General features: G+C 42.0%; 1 protein-coding gene across 1 annotated transcript in view; it reads right to left on the reverse strand.

Annotated features, from left to right (window-relative positions):
• The window catches only part of LOC143368050 (ubiquitin carboxyl-terminal hydrolase MINDY-3 homolog), a 207,655-nt gene that overhangs the window by 149,233 nt on the left and 37,348 nt on the right, over window positions 1–21,074 (reverse strand). The window lies entirely within an intron of this gene.

Below are 21,074 nucleotides of genomic sequence, written 5' to 3' on the forward strand. Positions count from 1 at the left end.
AGAATGCACGGGCGGCAACAGCGAGCAGGACAGCCAGCATCAAGGAGGTAGCGGACAGCCAGCTGTACATCAGCTAGCCGACCGCACGAACACCAAGGAGGCCCAGCCAACACCAGCTGACGTTCAGCGTGGGACGGAGGCCCCTATCAACCAACGGAGTCGACACCACCTTTGCAGAGCTGTGCTCCTGATCCTCGCCAGAAGATTGCCCTCCCGTTATTTCCCGCTAATCGATCTTACTTAATTTCAACCCTTAGTAAGTAAACTGTACGAAGCCGATCGTACAGAGTGTATTGTAAGCAATAGCATAGAAATATAAAATATGAATTAATATAAGAATGGGAGTCAAGCAAAATAATGCGTATTAGTCACGAAGAAAGACACCTAAAGGGTGCAATGGAGGAACGTGACTAATAAGTAAGTAGTAAACAAATTCTCAGACTTATCGCTCTTAAGCGATGGAAAGATTCTTCCTGGAAGATCCCAAGCTGAGACTGTGGGATGGGGTCTCCCACCTAGGTATTTGTCATGTGACAAATCCTAGAGAAGGAGTGACCAATTGCCCTATAAAAAGGGACTGACCACCCGCGGAGCTCATTAATTGTTGTGTTTTTATATTCAATTCAATTCAATTAATTATGGTGCTTTTACTTTGAATTCAATTAATTAATCATCGTGCTTATTACTACAACCAATCAAAACGCTCCATGTCGATCGATTCTCGAGAATATTCGAGACGACGCGTAACGGAAACGATCACCATCTTGAATTCTCACTCTTGTTCACGTAGCGTGTAGTGATAGACGGATCGAATACGATCCGCGTTATCTCTCAACTAGTGAATTTCTCAATCCTCAAAAGGCTCATATAGCCGCAGTGTACGATTATTCGTCACCAGTGAAATCATTTTCTCAAGCTTATGTGCATTTTTTAACATTCGCATCGATTGTGGATCGCCGCGAGTGACGCACGTGTTGGTGCACGTGCGATCGATCTCATTGCGCTCATAAATATATTCGCGACGCGATTTGCTCACCTCAGCTAACGCTCATTGTAATAAGCTTGACTTTTGAGGCGTGTCAAAGATATAAATACACCGAACTCTCACTCATATGTGCTGTGTTGAAGTGCACCTTTATCGTTCCTAACCTCACCAGCTTCCTACCGCTCAGAGCTATCGGTTTCTCAAACAATTATTTTTTTTTTACAATTTATTTGGTAGATACGTGTAAATTAAGTGTTATACTAAAAGAATATTGCTTGTAAAGATTAGATCAATTTTTAGTTTGTAATTGCATTTTGAAAGTCATGTCACGTATACGCCACACTGGGCGTATACAAAATAAAAAGGAAAATTTTTTTCTCATTCGCATAATGGTTTCTGTTGCTTTTTAAAATTATTTCTTAGTGTCAAAATGATGACACGAGCGAAAATGAGAGCTATTGCTCCGCCGGATCCGCTAATTTCCGATATTTGTAATAGCTCCGATGATAACGATGAAAGCTACGAAAACTTTTAGGGCGACGGCGATGAACGCTCAATGAATGGGTACTGAATGGGGATGAAAATGATGTCATCGGCACGGTTGACCACACTGCAGATAGAAAAAGACGCAGACGTGCAGGCATAGCTAGAGGCAGAGGTGCATGCATAGCAAGAAGCAGAGGTGCATGCATAGCTAGAGGGAGGCGTTCAAAATCCAGTAGACAGAGGAATCTTTCGAAGCGGCCAAAAAGTTCCGGCAAGAAACCAACACTTCGTTGGGAAAAAAGCGATTTGCCGGTAATAAATTTTGAACTCAATGAGAATGGTTGCACTTTATGTTTTGAGCCTATTTAATATTTTTCAACAAAAAAAATTCTAAAGAATTAATAGAATTAATTGTATATCAAACCAATTTATATTCAACGCAAAAGCAAGCGAAAAGTATAAATGTAACTGTTAATGAAATGAAAGACTTTTTAGGTATTATTATTTTGATGGGAATTACACAATTCCCGAGCTTACGCGATTATTATTCTGAAAGTTTCCGTTTCAATTGTACAGATTCGCCATAATCTACACTTTGTTGATAATTCTACAATTAGCAAAACGCTGTATGATCGGGCGGAGATTGCTCGCATCGATCTATTATATTATACGCTGAAACTATCTAGGGAATACTACAGCAAACTACCTGCTATTGATAATGAAATTACAAAAGACCTAGGCAGGCTGGATGATGTGATGACGGCCAGACAGATCCTAACTGGCTATATCCCACCGCAAGCCTTCATGTATTGCGATAAGATGGGGTTTCTCCAAGATGCATACAATGTGCCGTTAATCTACCATTGGTGCCGAAATAAGGCGGACAAGCAGTTGGCCTAGAGGATATCATATTTGATACCGAACAGTTCAAATTCTCCATTAAAATGTCAGAGAGAGATTTCTTTCATTTTCACAGATTGAATTTCAGGAAATACTGGTGGTTGAGTTGCACCAGCAGACACATGGCTGAGCATCATGCCCGTTAGCAGAGCTTTTTGAGGCCTAATTAGTTGACCGGTGATATGACGAGTTCTCCCCCCGCCGCCCCAAGGACTCCATTGACATAGTTAGATAATAGGTTAGTCCGTAAGCTTTTAGTCGTAAGTTGCCGACACACAGATTTGTCTCAGGAGTTTTGTCGGACCATTTTTCTTCCTACATTCCTAAGTTCGTTGCGGCGATACAAATAGTTTAATGATATTGTTGCGAGCACCGGGTATCGGCCCGTGCATTGCCTGCTGGTGCTCGTAGCTTAAGATAGAAGAAGGTCGGTCCCCTTCAAGAGGACGATCAGTTATGCAGAAGAAAACTGTCCTGAACCGAACGCCATTGCGTTCGGACATGCGGATCGCGCCTTTATAACCGACATTGCCCTATGTACCACCAAATATAGTGGTGTCGTGTGTGCGTCCGTGTCTTATTATTCTACTCCTTTGCATCGGGGTGGCCTGCGGTGAAAACGCCCCGGCGCAACAGTATATTGGTATGTCTTAATAAGTAGTCATGTAACGAAAACTGTTAGGCTAAGAATCTCAGATGCGCTGAGTAATTATTAGCTGACTACGTGATATTATGGTAGTTTTTTATGTTTTTGATGCCAAAGACTGTATAAAAAGATTTATTCTTGTTATGTCTTACAATAAATAATATTTGAAATAAAAAGTATCGACCTGCTAAAACGCTGTGAACTTTTTAAACGTAGGTTCGAGCCTCGAACTTCCAAGTCCCCTTAGGCTAAGTTTTTTTTCGTTAATTATATATATTTTCTTACTATAAAACAATGATCAATATTTGTTTTCAAATGTTTTAAGAATATTTGAGAAACATATTAACCTGAAATATATGTAAATTTGAGTTTGGACTGCTTTTTATGCCACCGTTTCTCTTGTCAAGTATCCTGTCAATTACGGTATTATTTAATATTCCGTATACTATATTAATATGTAAAGTTGGTTTTCAAATCTCTTACCCTTAACAATTATGAATGGATAGCAACAATAATCATGCGTTATTTTGCTCCTATTTAGCCTTTTCGTTTATTAGATCATGCAATTCTCTCTTTTTTCAAAATATGTGTTAAAATTTCTGTCATGGCTTTAATATATAAAGGGGAAAGACAATTATAACTATTCGATTGATAAAGCATGTTTGGAATAGAGCGATGGGAACCGAGAAAGGATGTTTATGCTAAAGTATTGTGTGTGTCAGAAGTGCGACGTCTGAATGGTTTCTCAGAATGCACGTGGAGGATTTGGATGACTGAAGTGCGTATCAAGAGTGTACTATTACTGTACAGAAATGTGGATCCTGGCAGGCGGTGCAGTCCGCCGCTGTGACGATTGGTTTTTGTCACCTAATTGGGCACACTCTTAAAGACAGGGCACACGTACTTTTGATATTAGCGGAACCGCTCACATCTAGTTACTACTATGCACACAGACAGGCGTTTAGGTGGAGCTAGCGACGGACTGCACCGCCTGCCGGGGGCCTTCTTTCTGTGCAATAATAAGGTAAAGAACCCAATTACTAACCCAATTACTGACACTTTAAGCGTTGACTCTGACATTATCTTATAGTTTTGTACTTATAGACTAAAAGTATACGTTGTTCTTGTTATTTATTATTGTTTAATATGTTTACTTGATGAAAAAAATTTGGTGGATCTTAAAACTTTGATTTTTATGTATAAATCCAATTTTAAAAATATATTTCGGGATCTATTACAGATACCCTTAAAATGTATTTGACTGTGTTGGGGACCGCACGAGCCTACAGATGCGCCGCGAGAGAGCGTGCGTCACGGGGCCGTGGTAGATGATGGTGTCATGGCGGATCGAGCGAGTTCGGAGTTACTTATACTTTGTTTTGTATCTTAATGTTTAGAATATACTTGGAGGTTAGAGTCACGTCGTTTTCCACTCATTCCTATCCCACCTCATGGACGTCTCAACAGACTGAATTACTGACACCCCAATTACTGCCAGCTAACCTAATACTGTTTATCTCACTTTAAGGTTATGTCGTCTCACGTACATGAGCAACTACTGCTACGGCAGTAATACCAAAATGCTTGAAACGCTTGTAGCAATCACTATCACCCAATTAATAAATAAACAGACTTAATGAATCGTTGAATTCCGATCGTTAGTACTTTCTATGATGCTTATATTATCTAAAACATTATATTTTGTTATGTTAATAGCATAAACATTATAATTACAGCATTTTCCTTAACGCCTTGTTTTCTCTTTTGCTACTAAGGATGTCATCGTTTTCACTCTACTAATATCCGCTTAAAATGTTTGATCGTTTTTTCCAAATTAACGAAGAAAAAATTAAGTGCTGTTTTTTGTATCGTATAAATTACAGTTTCAATTGTATGCTAAATTTTTTTTATGTATCATTTCACAAGATTTATTCGTTATTTTAAGTAAAACAGCTTAGGGTGACAGTAATTGGGTCCTTTACCCTAGTATGTTGTAGGTGTGAATCGCGGGCAGCGCAAGAGATGAATGCGCGAGAGTAGTCCTGCATAGAGTGTCATAGGGTTCGCTTCGTCTCCCAAAACTTGTGGCATTAATTAATCTTTGGTCTTTACAATCTGTAGTCACTTCTGAATTAGACTTGCTTAATGCTTTCACTAAGCATATCTGCAATAGTAGTAACTTCGTTACCAGCGTACGTGGGAAATTACATGGTGGTGAAGCTATTTCGCGGAAGGGGAATAACCAATCAACGTCAAGGTGGGAAACGAAACGGCGCCACCGTCAAACCAAGTCAAGCTAACCAAGGCAAGTGAGGCCGAAGCCAACCAGCGTCGACAACCAATTCCGCGTGCGACGCTGGTTGGCCTGGCTTGGCTTGGCTCCTCCGCGACACAGCTTGACCGTCATGTAATTTCCCACGTACGCTGTTCGTTACGTGTTTTTAAATATTTTTTTGTCAGTCTGCGCTCATCTGTGGTTGTGTGTTCAATATGTCGGCTGGGAAAGTACAATTTATTGAATGGAAAACCTTGCATGCTAAGTGTATTCGGTGTAATATCTTGGTTCGCAAATCGCCTGTTCAGATACGGAAAATCAAGACGGAAGTTAATGCAGTGAAGTATTCTAAAGTTCTGAAAAGAGTGGTGACTATTGGTGACATGTTACGCAAAAGGTGCTGCATTTACTTACATGTACAGATCGCGCAATACAACTTTGCCTCTGAGCGATCACTGAGTAGGCCGTGATTCAGCCGTGCGTGCGAGAGAGTTCGACCGTAGGCGTTCTTTGAATTCGATTCGAAAAACATACAATCGCACACGCATGAATATGACTCTAACCTGTTATTTTGTATGCTACTTCTCCGTGTGAGATCGCATGTTTTTCCAAAGGAATTGAAAAAACGCCAACGGTCAGACTCTCTCGCACGTACGGCCTACTGAGTGGCCGCTCAGAGGCAAAGTTATATTGCGCGATCTGTACAAGAAAGCGACGACTACCGCCTCCAATCTTGAAAAAATCTCAGGAATTTCGTCAGCTTGAGGAATCTTCTGTCAGAGCGTTTTCTGTAGTTGGATCTTTTTCTGCAGCTGGACTCTCTTCTTTAACTGAACCCTGCTCTTCATCCGGAGCTTTTTAAGCCGCAATATATTTACACAGAACATCTTCAACCGAAATACTTTCATCCGAAGAATCAACTGACAAATCTTCACCGGGAAGACCTCAATTTGAATCTGTTGCTCCATCGTGATCCTCAACAGAAGGTCCATCATTTCTTATGGATTTGAGGAATGTTGAACAAGTAGCTACTGAATTCATAAAAACGCCATTTGCTAGAATTATTTCCACTCATAGGTACTATTTCGTCTGTGAGATTACGAAAAATATCGTGAATGTACCGGCTGAAACCAGGAAGCAGGTATTTATCATGCGAAGATTATATGTTCCTAAAGGAAATCGGCACATTCCTGGTCATTTATTAAAAAAACTGTTCGTTTTAGAAAGATGTTCTGAATTTAAGAATACATTCAAATAACGATATAATCGATACCAAAGAATTAAAATTATTTTGAACATCTTTCAGTTAATAACAATTCAAACATTAAAGATACGGTAGGTGATTTTACACTTTCTGGAGAGCGGTTGAAAGTATTTACAGGTTTAACATGGGAAAACTGAATAAAATTTCGGGGAATGATAATTACTTTCCGGAGTGGTGACGGAGGGGGCGGTGGAGGTACCGTAGTGCCGACTCAGCACGGTGATCCAGGGCTACCGAGTGAATGAAGCCGAGGTAATTGGTATAATGGAGTTTATTATTAAATAATGGACAAGAGGTCCCGGCTAGGTCATGCTGACTAACAAGTGGGTTGGTAGTCCTTATAACCTAAGTCTTATCGGTTTCGAGCTGCCGATGGGGGGAGGAGTCGAGGTAATCGCCTTTCTGGTGCCCTGGCTATGTCTTCACCAATGGCCCTGGCCGGGAAGCCTTAGTTCCGCTTGCCCAGTGAGTAAAACCCGCTAGATAGATGAAGGCTATAGGATGTACTCCGGCGAAAGAAGATTCTGTCCCTAAGATTGACTGTGGGTATCGACTTGCGTTCAGAGGATGGCGAACTCGCTGTCCTCTGGGGTCTATGGAGGCAAAGGGAGTAAAAAATACGCAAAGATACAGCCTGATTACACAAGCGATTTTTGGGAGAGGTCTCACCATAAGCCTATATCGCTCGTAACAATCTCTGGTGGGGGACAGATCGTCGTCCTACCGATATAACTCGTTACAAGATGCCACACAAGCTATTGTTGTTTTCTTGTTCAAATTGCGTACTGGTAATTGAAATAGTATGATAGCTGCAAATCTCGGAGTAAAACGCGAGCAACAGGTATATGATTTTTGTAGGTCCGTCATAAATTCTTTTGAAAAAGACATCCTACCTTGTTATTTTGGATTCGCGATACTTCCTGTGAAAACCCTAACAGAAAATCAAACCTCTCTTTGTTGCCAAAAAGTTATACTCCAAGAATCGGCATGGGGGCCATTAGCCCATGCTTACCCTGCTAGACCCTTTAAAATATCGACGGGGAGGCTGAACGTCTCTGTTCTTACCAAAGACAAGAGCGAGGAATCATTGAGCAGTGTACGTTGTTCTGTCTTAATGCTACGCATTTTCGGAAATGGACATTCGCACAAATATGTCGATCCGAACATGGAGAAAATTCGGAGCGCAAAATTCCTAAGTTTAGGGTATGTCGATTCTTCCAGTTTTTTAACCCTCGCTCAGCGATTACCGGGTCATCGTGACACGACTGTTGCTACGGTCGCCGATAGTTAAACAATAACGAACCGACTCAGTCGTAGCGGGGATAGAGTACATTGCGGAAGGATATCTGCAACAGTGTTGACTGCAATAACTAAGAAGTAAGAAGTGTTTCTGTTGAGTCTTTGGAAAATTATACAATTTTATATGTTTCGCAAAAAAAATACTATCATGGAAAGATGTGGACGAAAACTTTAAAAACGTATGTGTATAAGAAACTTTTACGGTGGGTCCAAATGACCCGGTAACCGTTCGCCGTGTCACTGCGAGCGTCCGTAGTCGAGGGTTAATTAAAATTTTGAAAGTGAAATTTAAAAACATTTTCCAAATTTATTATTTATCATGTGATACAGTCGAATAGACGTACAGGGGATGCCACTGACAAAAAAACGCATCGATAATAGGTGATGTGGAAACCTACTAATATGATTGCCGCCCTAATGCGCCACGCGCAGTTCATATGGTACGCGCCTGACGAGCTTCGAGCAGCATGGTCGCCGCGGGGGCCAAGACGTACCGCGGGGGAAAGGGCGTTGCTTCTGAAAATCGGCCGAAAAGAGGGTTGGATTATTATTATTATTAAAAGGGAAAAGTGATTCAACATTCAGGGAAACCTGAATATAGTAAAAGATAATAATGCGTCTGTAGAGCATCTTTTTCAAAATCATAATAAGCTATTGCAACAGCTGATCCCGCTTCGCGAACGATGGGATTTCTTATAGTGTTTACAAGGCTTACTTTCGCATAGGTCTTGTACGACCATACAGCTACTTCTATTTCAAAGAAATATTACAAGCTGCTTCTTATATTAATGCAGCGGTAAATCCAATTACCAAGCATTTAAATACACACGCTTGTGCTCTAACGGGTGTCACCTAGGTGCGCGATTATTGCTTAAACCTTCCCTGGTTGCCTTGTGCTACGAAGTTGGTGTTTGTGCCTAAACTCCTATCACCCCTTGTGCTACGAAGCTTGTCTTTGTGCCTATAACTCCTATCACCACTTGTGCTACGAAGCTTGCCTTTGTGTCTAAATGTCCCATCAACCTTGGGCTTGGGCAAAAAAGGAACAAGCTACATTACCAGTGTTGGTTGTTCCAAAAGCTTGCTTAACAATATCTATGTTACGAGCCGGGGCTGCGGCAACGCGAGAGACCGGCGAGAAGGGTATTTCCCAAGGAATTTCAGTTTATGAGCTTGTTAGTTAGAGGACGGACGAACCTGATGCGAAATCAGGGAGCCTCTAGGAATGGAGTCAAATACGCACGAACCTGACTTTAATAATCAGGGAGCCGCAGGAGGGTCATTAGTCGTGAACGAACCGGATGCGAAATCGGGGAGTCACTAGGATAATGTACACAGACGAACTCGACGCGTAGTCGAGAAGCTGTTAGGAGGTTGGATTATTCACAGACGACCCTGATGAGAAATCAGGCAGCTGTTGGATACGAACGAACCCGATGCGTAATCAGGGAGTCGCGGGAAATGTTAGTAATGCCTCGTAACTCTTAATTAAGTTTCATACAACTCGAGCGGTAAAGTTGTATCTGTGGGTATGTGCTACTAATATTGTTGCGAGCACCGGGTATAGGCCCGTGCATAGCCTGCTGGTGCTCGCAGCTGAAGATAGAAGAAGGTCGGCCCCCTTCAAGAGGACGATCGGAGAGGCCGACGAGAAGGAGATCTTGTACTGAACGCCATTGCGTTCGGACGTACGGGTCGCACCTTTGTAAACTATTGGTCGATGTAACAATATAGTTCAGTCGTGTGTGCGTCCGTGTCTGTTATTCTACTCCTTTGCGTCGGGGTGGTCTGTGGTGAAAACGCCCCGGCGCAACAATATTATAAGGACCGCTGGGTAAAAGATGGGTTTAACGAATCTACTCGATTTACAAGCGAACACCATTCATAAATTCAATAATTAGTTGTTGTACAAATGTAACTGTCGCGATTGGTTATTTAAATAGATAGTGTAAATTACCACTAGGTTGCACGGTGTTGACGAACTGGCGATGCGGGGCGTACGAGTGGCTATTTCAAAGTGCCAAGTAGAATATAAACGGGACTCGCAGATTCAACGAGGTTAACTTGTGATTCTGATGGGGACTCTAGCCCGATCTTACTAGATTTAACCAACGAGTGTGACACGACGTGACTCTACGAGTGACTGTATAGGTTTGAACCGCAGAGGGTAGAAACCAAAGGGATTATATAGTCCAAAAATTAGTGGGGATTCGTTAGGAATCTGCATATAAGGAAATCCTTCGAGGTCGTCGTCGTGTCACTCCCGTTCCCATGGTCATCCAGCTGGTCGAAATCACGACCCCCATTAGTGCTGTGTGATAAACGAAAGGATTTTAGGGCGGTTTCCCTTCGCAGACGCGAGCTCGAAGAACGGTTGAGAGCGGCGTATGGGAAAATTCCACATACATAACATCTATAAGTAATGAAAGATTACATTTTAAAGAATTTTGTATACTTTGTTTCCTTAATTTCTTTAACTGTTTTTCTTTGGCTGCCCTTGGTGAACGTTTTTTTAAATCAAGATTGTTGAGGAGTTTGAATTTCGCGCTATGCCAAAACAAGCGACGATTGCAAGCCCTCAAAGAGGCGCTCGGTAAGCGCCCTCTCTACTACCGGGTAAAAGCATGCCATGTGGTTACGTCAACAGGTCGTACAATAAAGAGTTTTCTTGCTCAGCAATATAAAGTCAAGTGAGTTTGATTTATTACAAGCCTGAAATCAACAAAGATTATACGCTACGTGTAATACATATTCCATGAAACGGATCCAACAGTGGAGTGCAGGAAGGCCGAATTTGTAGTAATCTTCATTACTTTAAAGACTTTTCACATAATCCAGATTATTTATAAATTTAGGTCCAACTCGACAAATATTACAGCAAGTTGAAGCTTTTTGCTCAGTTAGTATATTACATACTTTGCCGTCTATCATTGTGCACTTCAAATCAAATGACATGCCATTCAAATCCAAACAATATGTTTCAACTTTTTTCAAAAAAGCTGTGTAATATTCGTATTCATTTTTTACGTATGCATAAGTTTGTTTAATAAATTCAAATTTGATACATCGGCAAAAGTGGACTGATAATGTAGATTTATTTGACCAAATAACAGCATCCTTACCTTTTAACTGAAGGGGAACAAAAGAAACTATAAAAACAGCACTGTCAAAAAGATTAATAGATCTTTCGTTGCAGGTACAATATTTCCTCGTTACGGGCTCGATTTGGTGTACATGATACGGACTTTTCGCTATCCCCACCACTTCTGTCTCACTCCGTCTTTCGGACGCCTGGCACTCTATCCTTTGCGTGCGTGACGGGCGTGCGCGATGGTCGCAAGCGCTTACCGTGAGTCGGGCCTGCGTCAAGATTTTGCGAAGCGGTTTTCGTGCTCACGGTAAGCGCTTGCGACCATCGCGCATGCTCGCCGCGCACGCTGTGTTCCATCTCGCTCTCCCCTTCGGCCAGAAAGAAGCAAGAAACGAACACTCGGAATTAGGGCTCTGTTCACGATACGGGCTCAACGCCGGTCGCGACCAGCGAGCCGCTAACGAGGAAATACTGTATTTTGTAGTTCAAATTCTCATCAGCATCATTAGTTGCACCTTCATTTGTTTCATTTTTACCATCATCACCACCATTTCTTTCATGGTGACTATTTAAATCAGCTATACTTATAGTTTATTTAAAATATAAGTTTTGTAAATTTGAAGTAAATTTTTTATTTTATAGCTAATATTAAATTTACAAAAAATTAATTTTTAATGTTATTTATGTTATGTTATGCTAAATAATATTTTTTGTGGATTAGACCAACGGATACAGGGTTTACTGCAGCACTCCCTTATTGCTAAGTCCTTTACGAGTATTTTAAAAAAAGAATTATCGAAATCGGTCAAGATTTGCGCTGTCGAGCGATTTTTGTCCAAAATCGCACACTGTGGGGCGGTCAGGGAGGCTGCAGCCACCAGAGAAGAATGTAGCGGGAAGGAGGAGGGGAGATCCTCGTCGAGGAATTGCAAGAAGATAACTCCTGTTCTCGGTGTGGGTACGGTGCCGGCTAGGAGCAGTAGTGAAGCACTCGCGGGCTGGGCGGGTGACTGATCAGCGCCTCGAGGCGAAGGTGGTCGGACATGTTCGGCAACTGTGCACCAACACCAGGGATAGAAACGGCCTATACTACAGATCGTGTTGCGGAACTATAGTGAGTCCTGACTTAAAATTTACAATCAAACTCTTAGTTGAGCGACCCTTCCCCTTCGGGGGTCGTACCCCCCAGCTTGTGCTAACTTGTCGAGGTCTGGGGGCTCAACTAAAGCGCTTTAGTTGCTAACAACACGTGGAACCTTCCATTTAGCTAGAGATCTTCTTTACCGACAGTGGGTACTTGCCACGCCCTGTCGTGTGTGTTGTTCAGTTTTGTCAGTGATTCTTTTGCTCTGAACTATCGAAAGTTCTGGTCCTTCGAGCCGGATCCCCATTTGGGGGGTCCACTGCATTACAATGCCTAGATGCCGACATGCTAGACGTCGCCGTGCTGAAGAAATGGTAATTTCGAAGATTGCTGTCGGTTGGATTCCCGTCGGTGCTACTATGCTCGTGAGAAAGGAGAACCTTTACGAGAAGTTTACCGACCGACCGTTCCGGATACGTTCCATCCATCTTGAAGCTGCCTTGGTGAGTGTTGCATCTGCAATGGGCGTTCTCCATGCGATGCATCCTGGCTTTTCTATCACCTCTACGAACTGTGGCCCATTTATTGTCCATGCGAACGGAAGACGCTTTACCATGAAGGTCCGTTCGCCGGAATGGTGGCCTGCTGACACGGATAACTCTACTACCCTGGCCGCCGTGGATAACATCTGTCAGAAGAAAACTGACAATGGCACCTTCCGTGTTTCCTTGAAGCTTTGGATCGAGTTGGGTCAGCAAGAAGTTCCGGAGAAGTGTCCCAAAACACTCCTAGCCGTACCCAGTCTGGCTTGCCTTTCACTAGGTGAGTCATCTACAAGTTCCCCGTCTACCCCATTGCTCATCCCACCAGTCCCCTCTCTACGTCGCTACACTGGAGTTGCAGCGACTGGTAAGACTCTACATAAGGAGAGCGACGAGCCTGCAAGCTGCAGTTGGATCTCGCACTCCGAAAAGGATGGTCACCGATCTTTGTTTATAATTCTCCAGAGAAATGCAGGTTAAGAAAAAGAATCGAATTCTTACAAACTCAAATGAAAATGAAGATGCAAGCTATGCGCCAAAAATGACGACGCAAAAGTAATGAGGTATTGACACTGAAAAGTGTCTTAGAAGATATGAAGAACAAACATCTGTTACAAGAAAGTCAAGCTGAGGTATTGAAAACGTTAGGTGCGTCTAATGGTGAACTTTTTAAACGATGTCTGCTACGAAAACGTAATGCATGTTTGCCTAAATCTTTTTCACCGCAATAGCGCTGCTTTGCATTAACGCTGCACTATTATTCACCCCGCGCATACGAATACATTCGTGAAAAATTTAATAATTGCTTGCCGCACCCGTAAACTATATCTGCATGGTACAGGACAGTAAATGGGAAACCTGGTATTACTTCGGTAGCAATGAATTCCATTACAGAGCGTGTAAAAAACACTAATTATCCGTAGCTTGGATGTTTAATGTTTGACGAAATGGCAATTTGCGAACATGTTGAATATGATGGTTCAAAATTTAGTGGCCATATCGATTATGGAAAAGATATTGCTTGCGAGCTTGATATTGTTGCTACACAAGTTTTAGTTTTCATGATTGTGTGCCTGAATGGTAGCTGGAAAGTGTCTGTTGCATATTACTTCATGAAAGGAGCATCTGCAGAAGATAAAACCACTTTCACTGTACAGTGCCTTGAAGCAATGCATGAGACTGGTTTGAAAATAGTTTCTTTAACATGAGACATGTAACTTTAGTAACGTTAATTCGTTACACACATCATTTCGTCATCCCACAACAGAGGAGGATATTGTAGCCGTTTTGGACCCGTGTCACATGATTAAGTTAATTCGTAATACTTTAGGAGATTGCACGAATTTACTTGATGGGAATGGCCATCATATAAAATGGTCATATTTGAAACAATTGCACGAAATTCAACCAAATGAAGGAATGCATCTAGACAATAAATTAAGAAGTGCCCATATCAATTACTCAAAGCAGAAAGTGAAAGTGCGTCTAGCAACTCAAATTTTTAGTAAATCCACAGCCGATGTGCTTCTATTCTGTAAAAGCGTATTGCACTTGAATGACTTTAACAACTGCGAAGCTAAAATACAATTTTTAGAAATGTTTAACGATGTATTTGATGTTCTCAATTCCAAAAATATCAAACAAATAGGTTTCAAAAAAGCTCTAAATTCAGAAAATATTGAATCGGTAACACTTAAATTTACTGAAAGCAAAGCATACATCATATCTTTAAGAAATGAAAATGCTAATTCTCTAATATCTTCACGCCGCAAAACTGTTTTTTTTTTAGGATTACTTATTTGCATGCAAAGTGTGTTAACATTGTTTGACAACCTTTGCAAGAAGAGTAATTTATTAAAATATATTCCTTTGTATAAAATCAGTCAGGACCATATTGAATTATTATTTGGTTGTATTCGTCATCACGGTGGGGGAAATAATAACCCCACAGTCCGGCAGTTTAAAGCCGCAATGAAGAAAATTTTAGTTCATGCGGATATACGGGGTACAAGTACTGGTAATTGCATACCACTTGAACGAATTGCAATTTTGCACGTATCATCGTTCAACAAAGCTACAAATTCAGAAAATGTCATAAATTCGACTTCACGCTTAGTTCGCACATATAACGAGTCAAATGACACGGAATCAAATGACAGTGAAAATTTTTTTTCCGAACACAATTACGTTTTAGACATACGAGAAGTATCAGAATTTTCACGAAATGTAATTGAATATATTGCTGGCTATGTCGTCAAACAATTAAAAAAGAAATTAACATGCGAAATTTGCGTCGGAGCTTTAGAAGTAAATGGCGAACATATAAATAATTTAATACAAACAAAAAGTCGCGGGAAATTGATTCAGCCATCACTTGATGTTGTAACGATTTGCCGAAAGTGCGAAAAAGAGATAAGATGTTTAAACAATTCGGCAAAAATATTTAAAAATGGCGAAAATGATCATTTGCTTATCGCTAATAATGTGTCAAATCAATTTACATGGACAACCGTATTTGATTAATTAAATGAACATTGTAATGATCAAGGATGTATGGAACATCATTTCGCACATTTAATCCGCGCAATTTCCGAAAGATACATAAAAATAAGACTTTATTATATAGGATTAAGTAGACTCGACAATTCATGTAGTCAGCGCCATGCATTAACCCTTAACTGGTATTCTGGGGTCGCTCATGACCCCAAGCACCCAAAGTTCGATGTACAATTTTCGGTTGTCTAAGTTGGTAAACTGAATTTCTAATTAATTTTATAATAATAGTTTAACTTTCTACGCTTATATTATACTCTACATTACCTAAAAAGAAAATATTCATAGTGGTTGCTCTAGTGTCGACTTTACAAATTTCTGTGCCCTTTTTTATTTGAGGTCTGTCACGACTCCAGTATACCAGTCACGTTTGCCAAAAACAGTATACCAGTTAAGGGTTAAATAAACTTGTACTTTTCAGAGGACAATAAATAAATGACACACAATACCTGAAGTATACCTTATGTTATTGACCTGTATAATATACTTACGTTTTTTTATTAATATTATTACTATCTATTAATGTAATACTAATTATCATTAATTTTATCGCAATTTGGTTTCTGTTATTTCGAACAATAAATGATGTTACGTCAGTATCTCTACTCTAATTCACCTAATATATTTTAATAATTATAGATGCATATTTCTCTTCAATTTTCATTATTTTTACAATTAATATTCGTGAATAATCACTCCGTTAGTATATACTTACAATTAGACGTCTGTATGTACTAATCTGTAGCAAACACTTTTTCATAATTAGCGGTACGGAGAATGCGTAGAATGCAACCAATCAAATCCAGGCAGATGTAGGTGCTCTCCCCCCCCCCCCTCAAATGAATATCACTCCCCTCGCCTAAAGTCGCAACTATTTCTCCGTCCCTATATTCCTATGTCCATGGTCTGAGGGCTCGACTAAAGCGCTTTAGCTGCTAACAGCACGTGGAACCTTCCATTTCGCTAGAGATCTTCTTTACCGACAGTGGGTACTTGCCACGCCCTGTCGTGTGTGTTGTTCAGTTTTGTCAGTGATTCCTTTGCTCTGAACTATCGGAAGTTCTGTTACAGACCTTGCTTAACGGTAATTTGCTTTGCTTACGCTGCTTGCTTGCGCGATTTCGAACTTGCCTCGAAACGCTTAACGCGAATTTGCTTCACATTATAAATTGCTATTTGCTTCCCTGATAGCCAGATCTGAGCAGCAGATTCTGACATCAGAACCGTAATCGTCTGTGTCCGCAGATGGCTGCGTTCTGAGATGCAGAGCCTGATGTCAGTGCCTGATGTCAGATCGGCACCAGATCCGCAGCAGATTCTGCCGTCTGCTACGGTTCTGACGTCAGACTCTGCGCTCTCATGCCAGAGCCAGACCCTGCTACCAATCTGATGTCAGACTGGAGACAGATGGTTATCAGGGCAAATATTGGTAACTCTTTCCAAATACTATATGTAATGATATAGGCCTGCGGGCCTGCGTGTATCGGTGTGTGTGTGCGTGGATCAGTATATATGTGTGTCTCAAGGAGAGGGAGAGTAACGTATCGTGACAATGGTACGTGGGACGGTTTTGAACGCACGCCGAAGCGTACTAAGTACTCTATTGAAATCCTGTGCCACATTAATAAAGTAATAGTTGATAAACGTATTACAACACCACACTATAGATATTTTGCAACCGCATGGGAGTCATCGCCTAGGTCGGAAAAGAACCTAAAAAAACCTGACAGTGAGGCTCCTATTAAACCGCATCCAGATCTGACCCGAGCTCGGAGCCGAGCATCACTTCAGACACCGTGATGCCATGTTCTTACGCGTGAAACGTACATTTCTACCGATTTTTGCCAGTTCAAACAGAGTCCCATGGCTCGCGACAGCTACAAATTGAAGGACAGAGAGTGTTTAGAGTAGTGCAGATTGACGGTTTGCCTGTCATGTGGCAGCGAAGAAGGAACCTCAGGACAATGCATAAAAGAAAATAAGGTTCGCCGCGATGCCGCTAGCTCTTTCCACCTGATGTCGGTAAAGACCAGATGCATAAAAGGAATGGCACACGTCCAATGGTCAAGTAGGTAAAAGAAGTAAGACAATTTAGTCATAAACACCGAATGTCCCATAGACATTCCCAAGTGTACGGTTCGAAATGTGTATAGAACTTTCAGAATAGTTTCACCCTTCGCACGAGTATCATGTCCGCAGAACAATCGGCCGCTGCATATATCTGTATGTGCTACACTGTTAAAAATCAAGAGATAACGACGGTGGTGGCAGAGACAGCTCCTTTCGAATAAAGACATTCATAATGGTTCTGCATTATTGCCGGACTTACGTTTCCAAAGTGATTGACTTTGAACTGATATTGAATTTAATTGGAAATGACATATAGAAAAAACTACAATACCGAAAATACATTTCCGCGCAAGAAAGGTTGGCGATTACATGCGAAATCTGGCTACTGAAGATTCCTTCACTAGTTTTCAATATTTCTTCAAAGTGTCGAAACAATCAGTCAGCATAATCGTGATGGAAGTGTACGAAATACTGGTAAAGAGTTTGCAACAATACGAACAGGTAAGATGGAATACATTCATACATACTTAATAAAAGTATATAATTAGGTATCATTTTTACAATTATACAAGGTAGTACAATATGCAATAAACCTATGGTATAATACTGTTACACATATATATTTTAAATGAAATATATTGTGGGAATGGTGAAAGAGGAAAGGGCGAAGAAGATGAAGATGAAGTAGAATAATTTATACGGGATGGACCCATAGTACTTTATAATTTTTGAGGGTAAAAGGAAGTGAGATATACTTACATTAGTGTCCCAAAAGTGCGGGGCAATCCGGAGTATGCAATATCCTCATGCAAACAGACATCGGAAAGTCCTCTTGAAAGTTCTCGAGATGTTAAAAATTAGCGGTCGAATTACCGGGCTGTGCAGTTTAAAGCCAAGCCAGCTAAGCGCGTACGCTTGCACGCACGCAGAGGCACACATATATATATATAGACCTACACACACAATAGAGCCTGCCTCGCTAACCCATTTTCCTGGTTTGAACCAGCACGGATTGATTCTCCAGTCCTAGTTTCGGCCTTAAACTGTGCGGCCCGGAAGTTCGACCGCTAATTTTCAAATTTTTATATCTCGAGAACGAAGCCTCACATCCCAAAACAGTAAAACGTCACTTTTCGATGTTGCCCTGCATTAGGGATCAGAATAATGCATGTTCGGGATTGTCCCGCAATTTTGAGACACCTTGTATGGGAAATGGGATTTCAGTGGAGGATACTGATTGTAATAACCATTTTTTGCTCTTAAAAATAATTGTATGATGTCCGCTTGAACGGCATTTTTTTTGCTTTCGCCAAATGCCCGCAGTTTTTCGGCCACCATATTCGCAAATTGTTAGCATTTGCCAGTTTTTACTCGCGAAGATTCTAACATTTCAAATGCTTCAACGAATTGTTCATCTAACCCAGCTCTTCTCTTCTTTGTTGCTAACGGTGTTTTTGCAATAGTGCCTCCTTCCTCTTGTAAACAGGTCATCGCTTACGCCAAGATTAGTAACATTGGGTAGTTCTTCATAGCTTTATTTGTTAACCTACAAAAATATGAAGGAATATATTAATTATAAGGCATATTTTGTTTAATAAACAGGCAATATATTACTGTAGGTGTGTAGGAGTAAGGTTAATAACTCCCACGTGCCCGTACGTTAGGATATAAAACAGAAGCACAGGTTTAAAAGAAGTAAGAAAACAGCCACGTTTATTCCGACGAGATGTAATCGTTACACTTTTCCACTGCGGTCTTTAGGTGGGTTCAGGCTAAACGCGTTGCGCAAATCTGCGCAAAACGGCGCTCAGCAGCTTCGGTCATGTTCGCAGTTGTTCCACAGTGCTTAAAGTGTTTACTATGAATCGTGACGACCGTATCAAAGTCGCAGGTTCTACATCCATTATAATTTACCAGTTACTTCTTTAGAAGGAGCAGAGAAAATGCGGAAACGACACTATTGAGTTACATCGCTATTAAGAAGTAGATGCATTTACACAGGCAACGAATTGTTAAACGACCTACGTATAGAAGACACAGGACAGTTTAACAAAATTTGTAGAATATGATCTGAGGATTTTGAATTTTTAATTAATTTGCGTGTTGCACAGTTTAGCGCAGATTTGCGCCCCACGTTTGGTCTGAACCCGCTGTTACATGCGTCTTCCGATGTTTCTTTTCCTCCGGCCGCTTACAAACATTGCGTGTCGGACCAGAGCTCTGCGACGGACGGGTATATGGCAGGTCAACCCGCCCGGTACACGACCGTCTTTCGATTCAGGTCAGCGTTGATTTCTGTCCGCCCGAGATGCCCGAGATGCCCGAGACACCCGAACGCCCGAAAGGACGGAAACGCCCGAAGCTGTCACCAGTCAACACGTGTATGCGACTCATTCTTTTCCGTGACTGGTGACTGTTCGAGCGTCTCGGGCGAACAGAAATCAACGTTGACTCGACTCATCCGACATGGATACGGGCGGATTGGATAAGCGCTAGGCGGCGTCGGGCGGGTATGGGCGGGTTAGTGAAAGTTCGGGTCCGGGCAGTTCGGATGCATCGAGTTATAGTCGGACGGATGAAACCTGCCCGTTGCAGACCTCCGAGTCGGACCCAGCCAGTCCCCAGTCCGTTTGGCTCACCCCAAATCGGGGGTTTCCTCGATATCGAGCGCATCCCCATGACTTTGCACGTATCCTTTGTCTTGCGCGTCGGTTAACCCACCAGGGCCATTGCCACCGTGCTCGCGTCGAGCGCCACACACGCACGCGCGCGCGCCCTCGTAATTGCTTATCTTCTCAACTAGATACCGATCATGACGTAACATGCGGACTACCTTGTATGGGCACAAGTACTTTTTTCCGAGTTTCAACTCCCGCCCGCGCTAAGTACGCTTAGTCAAAAGCAATCATCCTCGCGATACGTTTTACATTCAATTCGATTTTTATTGTACCTTTTCCTGTTTTCGCACTGTATTTTCGCGATGCTTTTCCTACCGCACTCACGTATGTCATCGCGCTCGTCTTAGAAATGCGAAACCCATTCGGCCTCTATCAGTTCCCGAATCCGCGGATCGCCTCGCAACCACACTTGCGCACTTAACAGCAAATGAAATGTCGTGGTTTCTATGCTGCGATGTATTGTGTTTAGACATTGCTGAGCCAAGTCGAGAAAACGATGCCACTCCTTCCTCGGATCGACCAATTTGGCAAGTACCAGAATAAACGTGTGCTGTACACGCTCGATATACGCTTTGGGATAACCAAGCGTATATCATCACCTATGTCTTTAAAAAGTATGCCCCCTTTCACTCCATATCCGCCGGCAACTCCGCCTTCGACACGACCGAAAACCCTTTTCATATCCTGATCTGCGTATCCCGCAGCTGTATGATCGAACTATCCGTAGCCCCCTCCATTAACAGGCACCACGACGGCAACCGGTAGCAACTGAGTGCGTGAACGTGACACATATTTCGGTCCGGTCTATGCTCGATGACGCACTCGAAATCCCCCAATAGCAAAGCCTACCGGGCCACCCTAACACACAAATCCTGCTTGCGCATGGTTAGCACGAACGCATGGCAGTCCATGATATCTTAAATCATACGCCTAAATGGTGTACGCGAAACTTTCTCAACGCCCGGACTATCGCGAGCACCTCCAACTCGTAGCTAGTATAGTTCCGCTCGGTCAGTGTTGTCTTGCCACTCGTATAGTAGGTCGGATGCAACGTGCCGGTTTCGCTGTCGCGCTGTAGCAGAATTGCCCCGAATCCGTACATAGAAGCGTCGGTATGCAGCTCCGTTTCAACACCGACCGTATACAGGTGTAGGAGGGGCCTGGCTGCATAGAATGTGCGTGAATTGCCCGAACGCCTCTC

Source organism: Andrena cerasifolii, chromosome 4, assembly GCF_050908995.1.
Source record: "Andrena cerasifolii isolate SP2316 chromosome 4, iyAndCera1_principal, whole genome shotgun sequence".
In the NCBI taxonomy this organism is placed as follows: domain Eukaryota; kingdom Metazoa; phylum Arthropoda; class Insecta; order Hymenoptera; family Andrenidae; genus Andrena; species Andrena cerasifolii.